Here is an 8,205-nt window from a genome sequence, read left to right as displayed (position 1 = left end):
AATAAAAAAATTCGCAATCAAAATGTTATGAGCGTAGCCAAGCCTACTGGGTGTTTTGAGTTCAAATTTCCCTTCAGAGGGGTTTGATGCTAGAAATATCCTCTTCAATATATAAAAAAAAGCAAATTACACGTAGCCAAGCCAATGGGGGGTTTTGAGTTTCAACCCCTCTCCTCCAGATGGCTTTTTAAAAAGTTTAAAACCCCTCAAGATAGTTTTGAGTTTAAAATGCCCCTACAGAGTGTTTTAAGGTTGAAAGCCTCTCTCTTCAATATTATTTCTAAAGCAAACTGCTATCACCAAATTCTATGACCGTAGCTAAATGTGGTTTTGAATTTAAATTAAAAAAAAAACAACTCCAGATATATTTTAGTTTAAAACCCCCAACAGATGAGTTTGAAGATAAAACTTCCCTTTTCGATATAACATCTAAAGCAAAATAGTCACCTAATTCCAAGATCGTAGTCAAGAGAAGTTACACGTGTCTACCAGTGGCTGAGCTCCATTAATAAAGTGCAATAAAATTGAAAAGCACTAAATGTGGCTCTACAAAGATGACCAAGATGGATTTTAGGAGTCAGTTATAGAGATCGGGTCTAAATCAAAGAAATTTTTTGCCGAAACGGGAGTCGAACCTTTAGTAAGGTTGTGACAGAGCGTCGCATGAGGTTTGCGGGACATGTTCTCCGACAAAATGAATTACGCATAAGAGTTGCGATGACATCCTAGTACAATTGGGCGCTACACTTTCATGGAGGTCCTCAGAGCAAGTAGAAAGAGGCTTCAGACATTGCCAGTGACAGATTTTTGTGGAAAGAATAGCACATTAGGTTTTTGAAATAAAACTTTTTAATAGCAAAATAATGCACTGTAGGTAGGCTACCTCAGAATATGCATTTAGTTGGCTTTGAATACGAGAAATAGTGCTTGGCGGCGGGGCTCTCAGCGCTCCCCCAGACCCTTTGAAAGGACGAGGAGACTACAATTTTTTCAATAACTCCAGGAAGAACGTATTCTATGGCAAAAGAATGAAGGGTCAGAATGTAATAGAGATTAATTATGTACACACACTCATCTATCCATACAAACATATATATATATATATATAATTTTTTCGGGGGGGGGGGAATCCCCCCTAACCTCTCCCCCGAAAAAAATCCTGGCTACGCTCATGATAGATATTAATAGTAAAGTCTATGATATATATATATATATATATATATATATATATATATATATATATATATATATATATATATATCATGGGCGTAGCCAGGATTTTTTTTCGAGGGGGGGTGGGCGGGAACGTCCCCCCCCTCCCCGGCGGAAAAAAATTATATATATATGTGTGTGTGTGTACATAATTAATCTTTATTACATTCTGACCCTTTCGGAAGACTCTTATTGTGCCCTAATATAGGTTCTTCCTGGAATTAGTGGAAAACTTGTAGACTCCACGCCCCTGCTAGCAAGGGGGTGTAGGGGAGCTCGCAGCGATCCCCCAGCGCGGGGCGAAGCCGAGCACTATTTCTGGTATTGAAAGCCAACAAAATGCATATTCTGAGGTATCTACAGTGCATTATCTTGCTATTAAAAACCTAATGTTCTATTCTCACTGACTTAGACCCTCTCGCGCCGTTCGGCGCATTTTCCGGCAAGCTGTTTCCGCAAAAATCTGTCACTGGCAATGTCTGAAGCCTCTTCCCACCTGCTCTGAGGACCTCATTGAAAGTGTGGCGCCAAGTTGTACCAGGATGTCATATTATAACTCTTATTATGCGTAATTCATTTTGTCGGAGAACATGTCCCGCAAAACCTCATGCGACGCTCTGTCACAACCTTACTAAGGGTTCGACATATGATTTCTTTGATTTAGACCCGATCTCTATAACTGACTCTTAAAATCTGTCTTAGCCATCTTTGTTGAGCCACATTTAGTGTTTTTCAATTTCGGCAGATGACTATTCCCACTTTATTAATGGAGCCCAGTCACTGGTAGAAATTTGTAACCTCTCTTGACTATGCTCTTGGAATTACATGCCTGTATTTCGCTTTAGACTTTATATCGAAAAGGAAAGTTTTAAATTTACAAAAAAAGCCATCTGGAGGTTGTGGAGTTAAACTCAAAACCCCTCATTAGCTTAGCTATGCTCAAAGAATTTTAGTGTAAATTGCTTTTTTTAGCGGCCCCCGAAAGGGGTAAAGACGCTATTAGTTTTGTGCGAAATGTCTGTCCGTCTGTCCGTCCGTCCCGTTTAGATCTCGTAAACTAGAAAAGACATTGAAAATCCGACATCGCAATATTTTAGACCATGCAACGGCTACATTTTTTTTTTGAAAGCGAAAAATCTAATTTTTAAAATCAGTTATGCAAGCAGTTTTTAAAGAGAAAAAGCTAATTAGTATGCATTATAAGTTAGACCTAAATTAAAACGAATAGTAATCTTGTAAACTTCATTTTCGTGAACATTTTCTTTATTTCGGAATTTTTTATTTTTTTTGAGGATTCGAATAAGAGATTGATTAAGTAGCTAACACTTGAGGATTAATTCTGTGGATTATTTGTGTTTCTGTGGTTTATTTTGTGATTCTGTGGATTTTTGTGTGTTACTGTTTAGAGTGGACGGCGCGAGGGTTGTGTAGTAAAGTATTGTGTAGTTTGTAGTGTAGTTATCGTCTCTTTTCTGTCTCTGTACTTGTGATAAACCCTTGTAAAAATGTCAGTTAAGACATTTTTTATTGAAAAAAAGGACCTGGATGGTGGACTTGTCCACTCCCCAGGTACCTTGCTTCTAAAGCTGTCAGGCCAAGGGGCTGTTAAGGCCACTATGGCGAGCCTAATAGAGTGCCTGAAACTAACACCGGACGAAGTGAGTTCTCTCTATCGCTTCGAGAACCCCTTTGTCTGGTTCCTGGTCCCAACATCCGCCCGAGTGAGAACCCGTATACTAGGGAAATCATTCGGGAATGATAAGGACTTCAAGGTAGATGTCTGTACCTTAGAAGACGAAAAAATCAGGGTTACCCTTCACTGGGTAGCACCAACCATAAGCAAATCAAAGATAGGAGAAATCTTTGGAGCCTTTGCAGAAGAAGGCTCCAAGATAGAGCCAATCAAGCTAGGCAACTCAGATAAGTGGGCGGCTTGGATCAAACTCCGCAAACAGACTGAACTCCCCCATTATATTCAGTTACGATATGAGGACGATCCGAGGACCTACAAGGTCCTCGTGACCATCCCGGGACGTAGACAACAGTGCTGGCATTGCGGACAGGACCAGCACTGGTCAAACCAGTGTCCAAATAGGGCGAACCCCAGACGGGACCAAAACTCCACAGAAGGTGCAAAGGAGGTAGGAGGGAAAATCTCCTATGCCATGGCCCTTAAAGGGGAGGGAGAGAAAAAGCAATCCGAGATTGATCAACAGCAAAAAAAAGATGGCTTCACAATGGTTGAAAGCAGCAAAGGAGGGGGAAAAAAACAAATAGAAGCTATGGGAGCTACTCCAAGTGGTCTCCCCCCACCTAACAGCCCTGAAAACAAATCTAAGCAAAGTAAAAAAATTAAAACATCCGGAGGGGCAAGTTCAGCACCCACCACCCCAACCAAAATAACAAGAAAGAGGGCCCTCTCTCTCTCTTCCTCATCAGAGGATCTAAACGAGGATCCCCGGGTAGAAGAGGAGAAAAGAGAGGAAGAACAGTTCAAGCTCGAGCTGAACTTTCCAGACTCCCCGTCAGTGCTAGTCATAGATGAGGGCGAGGACCCTAACACACATTCAAACACATAAACAACATAGCAACTCTTAAAGATAAAACGCATACACATACAATAGAATAACAAACACGCAAACCAATCTCACACACTCATGGCAGACATCAAAATTTTGACACTCAATATCAGAGGGCTTAACAATAAACACACATACATAGCACACCTCACAAGGAAATACAAGCCAGACTTTATCTTTCTGCAAGAGACCAACACACAGTTAGAGTACAAGGCCAAAAAAGCAGTCTCTCTTATGGGCCTCCGGGAGGGTTATTTTAGTTTAGGTAGAAAGCCACGAGGGACAGCCATTTTACAAACATCCAATAGGTTTTCAATCACACACTCATATCAAGACAATAGCGGAAGGATAGTAATAATTAGGACAAGCTCACAAAAACACACATACACGTTAGTCAACATTTATGCACCCGCTCAAAAAAAAGAGAAACACGAGTTTTTTGGAATGCTAAGTGACATTCTACACACTCAGTACGCAGGAGAAAATTTGATAGTAGGGGGTGATTTAAATTACATTGATTCCCAATTAGACAAGCAAAACACAAACACAGAGGGTCCTGCTCCTCGTGTAACAATTAAAACGCATGACTATTTGGGGGGAGTCATCAAGGCTTTCCGGTTAGTAGATGCCTATAGAGAAGTAGAGGTCACGGGCCGGGTCACCACGTTCAGGGACAAGGCACACCAAATAGAAACACGGATAGATAGAGTGTATGTGCCAAGGGCGTGCGAAACAAAAAGTGTAACACATCTCATAGAGACGTTACAATATACAGACCACAAAGGAGTCTTAGTGGAACTGCTGAACCCAAAACTAAAAAAGAAAAAACAAAAAACACCGATCTGGAAATTTAACAACGACCTCCTAAAAGACCCGCTCTATTTAAAAACAATCGCAAACCTCCTCAAAAATATAATACATGACTCAAACACACCCCATTTCAAAGTGACACAAATATGGACGCTAATTAAAAGCTCCATTAAGCAGCAAAGCCAAATACTGGCCACACTAGTTAACTCAAAAAGGAAAAAAGAAGAGGAAAGACTTAAAAGTTTACTAACACACGAAGAAGACGAAGCAGCCAAAACACATATACTAACACAACTAGAAGAACTATTTAACTATCAATACAAAGGAGCGGAATTGAGGTGCAAAAGTAAAAAAATAACCGAAGGGCCTAACAAACTTTTTTTATCAGCAGAACAAAACATTCAAATTGACAGAACTATTGACAACATTGTTGATAGTAAAGGAGAAATTATACACGACCTGGACAAAATAACAGACACATTTACGAAACACTTTACTAATTTGTATGACAAGGAACAGACGGACGACAACGCACAAAAATTATTTTTACAGAACTGCAAAGAAATACCAATTACAGAACAGATAGAGACAGACGCTCCCTTTACGCTAGACGAACTGAGGGCTGCTTTAGATACAACACAAAACAACAAATCCCCTGGCCCAGACGGTCTGACGTTTGAATTTTACAAAGCCTTTTTTCCCCAAATAGGACCCCTACTATTAAATCTATACAGCGACATGTTAGTGACAGAACAGTTACCTAGAGATTTCAACTTAGCATACATCACACTTCTACCAAAAAAACAAGAAAACAACACCTCACCTAGCGACTTTCGACCGATCTCACTTCTAAACACCGACTACAAACTCCTGACGAAAATGATTTTTTTAAGACTAAAACCCCTCATACCACACTTAATAGGACAGGACCAATACTGTAGCAACCCAGACAAAAACATCGACGAACTAAACCATTTTTTAAGAGACATTATATATTTCTGTAAAGACAAAGACTTGAAAGCAGCCCTCTTTTCTATTGACCAGGAAAAAGCCTTTGACAGAATAGACCATGATTACCTTTTCAAAATACTAGACAAGACGAAGATAGATGGAAGAATGAAGAAATACATAAAGCTAGTTTACACTGATGCCACAAGCAAACTCATAATAAACCAAACCCTTAGTGGCAGTATCCCTATTAGAAGATCTGTTAGACAAGGGTGTCCCCTTTCTCCCTTTTTATACACCCTTTGTCTAGAACCCCTTTTAGAAACCATCAGGCTAGATAGTGGAATCACGGGGATAAAAATCCCAGGCCCCACGCCCGTAGTTAAAGTTAAAGCATACGCTGATGACACCACCCTTTTTCCCTCCTCAGAAAAAGACATAGCCGCAATCATAGATAAGTTTATTCAATTTGGGAGGGCAAGCGGGTCAAAAATCAACAAATAAATCTTGTATTATGGGATTGGGAAGGTGGGAAATCCCCTTAAACATCCCCTTTAACCTTAAAATAGAGAAGGCAATTAAAATATGCGGCATCACGTGGACAAGCAACCCAACATATTACCACACACAGCAGTGGGAAAATATTTTAAACAAAACCAAAAACACACTTAAAAGATTTCATTATACAGCAACTACTATATTTGGTAGAGCAATACTAGTAAACAACCTGGTCATCCCGAAGATAGTTTATTTAGCAAACATCACAGAACCTCCACCAACTTTTATACCAAGCATAAACACAATCATTAGGAATTTTATATTTAAAAGCACTATCAGGAACATTAAACACACAACACTTATACAAAACAAAGAGGATGGGGGGATAAACTTACAGGACATCAGAACCAAAATATAAGCACTAAGATTAAAATACATAGGACAAGTAGCCAAGAACCCAAACAATTTTCCATTAACAATATACTACTACGGCTTAAGGTTAAATAAAATAATTCCAATAAAAAATGACACCCCACACCACTTTGGTACAAACACACATCCATTTTACAGATCCATATCAAGAATACTCCCCGGCAATGAACAGCTAATACACAGTCAATTAAAAGACACATATACAACACTTAAGAAACAGTTACAAGAAAGATTATTCAATAGGATCAAATGGAGTAGAGAGTTAGGTGTAATAGATTTCAGAGACACTTTTATAAATCTACACAGCAAACACATTACACCCAAAGCCAGAGAAATAACATACAGACTAATCTTCGGGATGACCCCTGTAGGAAGTAAGAAAAGAAATGTACACACATGTGTTTTATGTCACACAGATAATGGTAACAATGAAAGCCATATGTTTTTAAAATGTAAAATATTTGATAATGTTAGATGCACTATGAAAGTCCTACTAGAGGCAAACTGTAACACCAATGTTAACCTTAACCTAGCTATTGTTTTAAATAAATTGCCTAAAATCAAAAGTAAGATGATTCATAAATTTAATCTAATAATAGTGAGTGAATACAGAAGTCTTGTGTGGCACAGTAGAATTAAAGTTGTTAATAACAATGTATCTTTAAATCCTTATAATCTAGAGTTAATGTTTAGAAAAATAATTGAACATAGAATTGATAATTATACTGGTTAGATAGAAATTGTAATTATTGTATAATTTATTGCCCTTGACTAAATTGTCAGACCTCAGAGATAAAAATCTAAATACTGTAAACTGTAATCAATCTGTAAAGTTACTCTATTTGTATTATGTCAGTTAGTTTAAGAGGTTATGCGAGTGTGTGAGAGTGTGTATGTACCTGGGTTAAAGAGAGTTTGGGCTAAGAGATGCGGGATAGGAATCAAATTAAACTTTATTTATCTATGGAAAACTACAAAGAAACTGTCTTTTAAAGGGAAGTCAACACTTTTGAAGAATTATTTCTCCCTCGCGGTTACGTCCTCTTTGATCACATGATCGGAGAGCATGTCACAAGTCAACATCAAGTGTGTCTGTACAACACTCACAGAACACGGCAAGCCCGTGGAAACGTTACAAGAACTCTATGACAATGTCTATATCTTAGCGGCAGCCTCATCGTAGACATACTAGGAAACAAAGGAACAAGAAAACAAGACGCAACTGAATGGAGCCTGCGAAGAGACTAGAAACAAAAATAACCAAAACCAATAATACTAAAGAATATAGACAAGGGCAGACAATTGAAAGTCAAGAATCTTTTATGAATAATGTAATAGTTTAAGACAAATTAACTATTTTTTATTTATTTATCAATTTTTTTTTATTTTTTTAAACCCCTCGTAATGAGAGAAAAAAGAATCCTTAATCGACACCCCTATCCTGAAATAATTTACACATGACCCTAACAGAACCCTGAACAATTGTGATACAGCAGCACCTTTGCTTGGTTAACTATCCCAGAACGATTCTAACAGACCCAAGGGCCACCTTGATGATGCTAGAGTAGCCCTCTTACATCTCAAGGAGACCTTTAAAAATTGTCGTGAGAGGGATTAACCTGTTCCCTGATCAGTCTTTTTAAATATACAAGGCAGCTGTATAAAACCTATATTAGCTTGCCTTGCCTAATTACTTGCTACTACCTGGGAACATAGCATTGCTACA

This window comes from Biomphalaria glabrata, chromosome 4 (assembly GCF_947242115.1).
Source record: "Biomphalaria glabrata chromosome 4, xgBioGlab47.1, whole genome shotgun sequence".
Classification (NCBI taxonomy): Eukaryota; Metazoa; Mollusca; class Gastropoda; family Planorbidae; genus Biomphalaria; species Biomphalaria glabrata.
The sequence above is the reverse complement of the archived record's forward strand: the minus strand, read 5'-3'. Positions refer to the sequence as shown.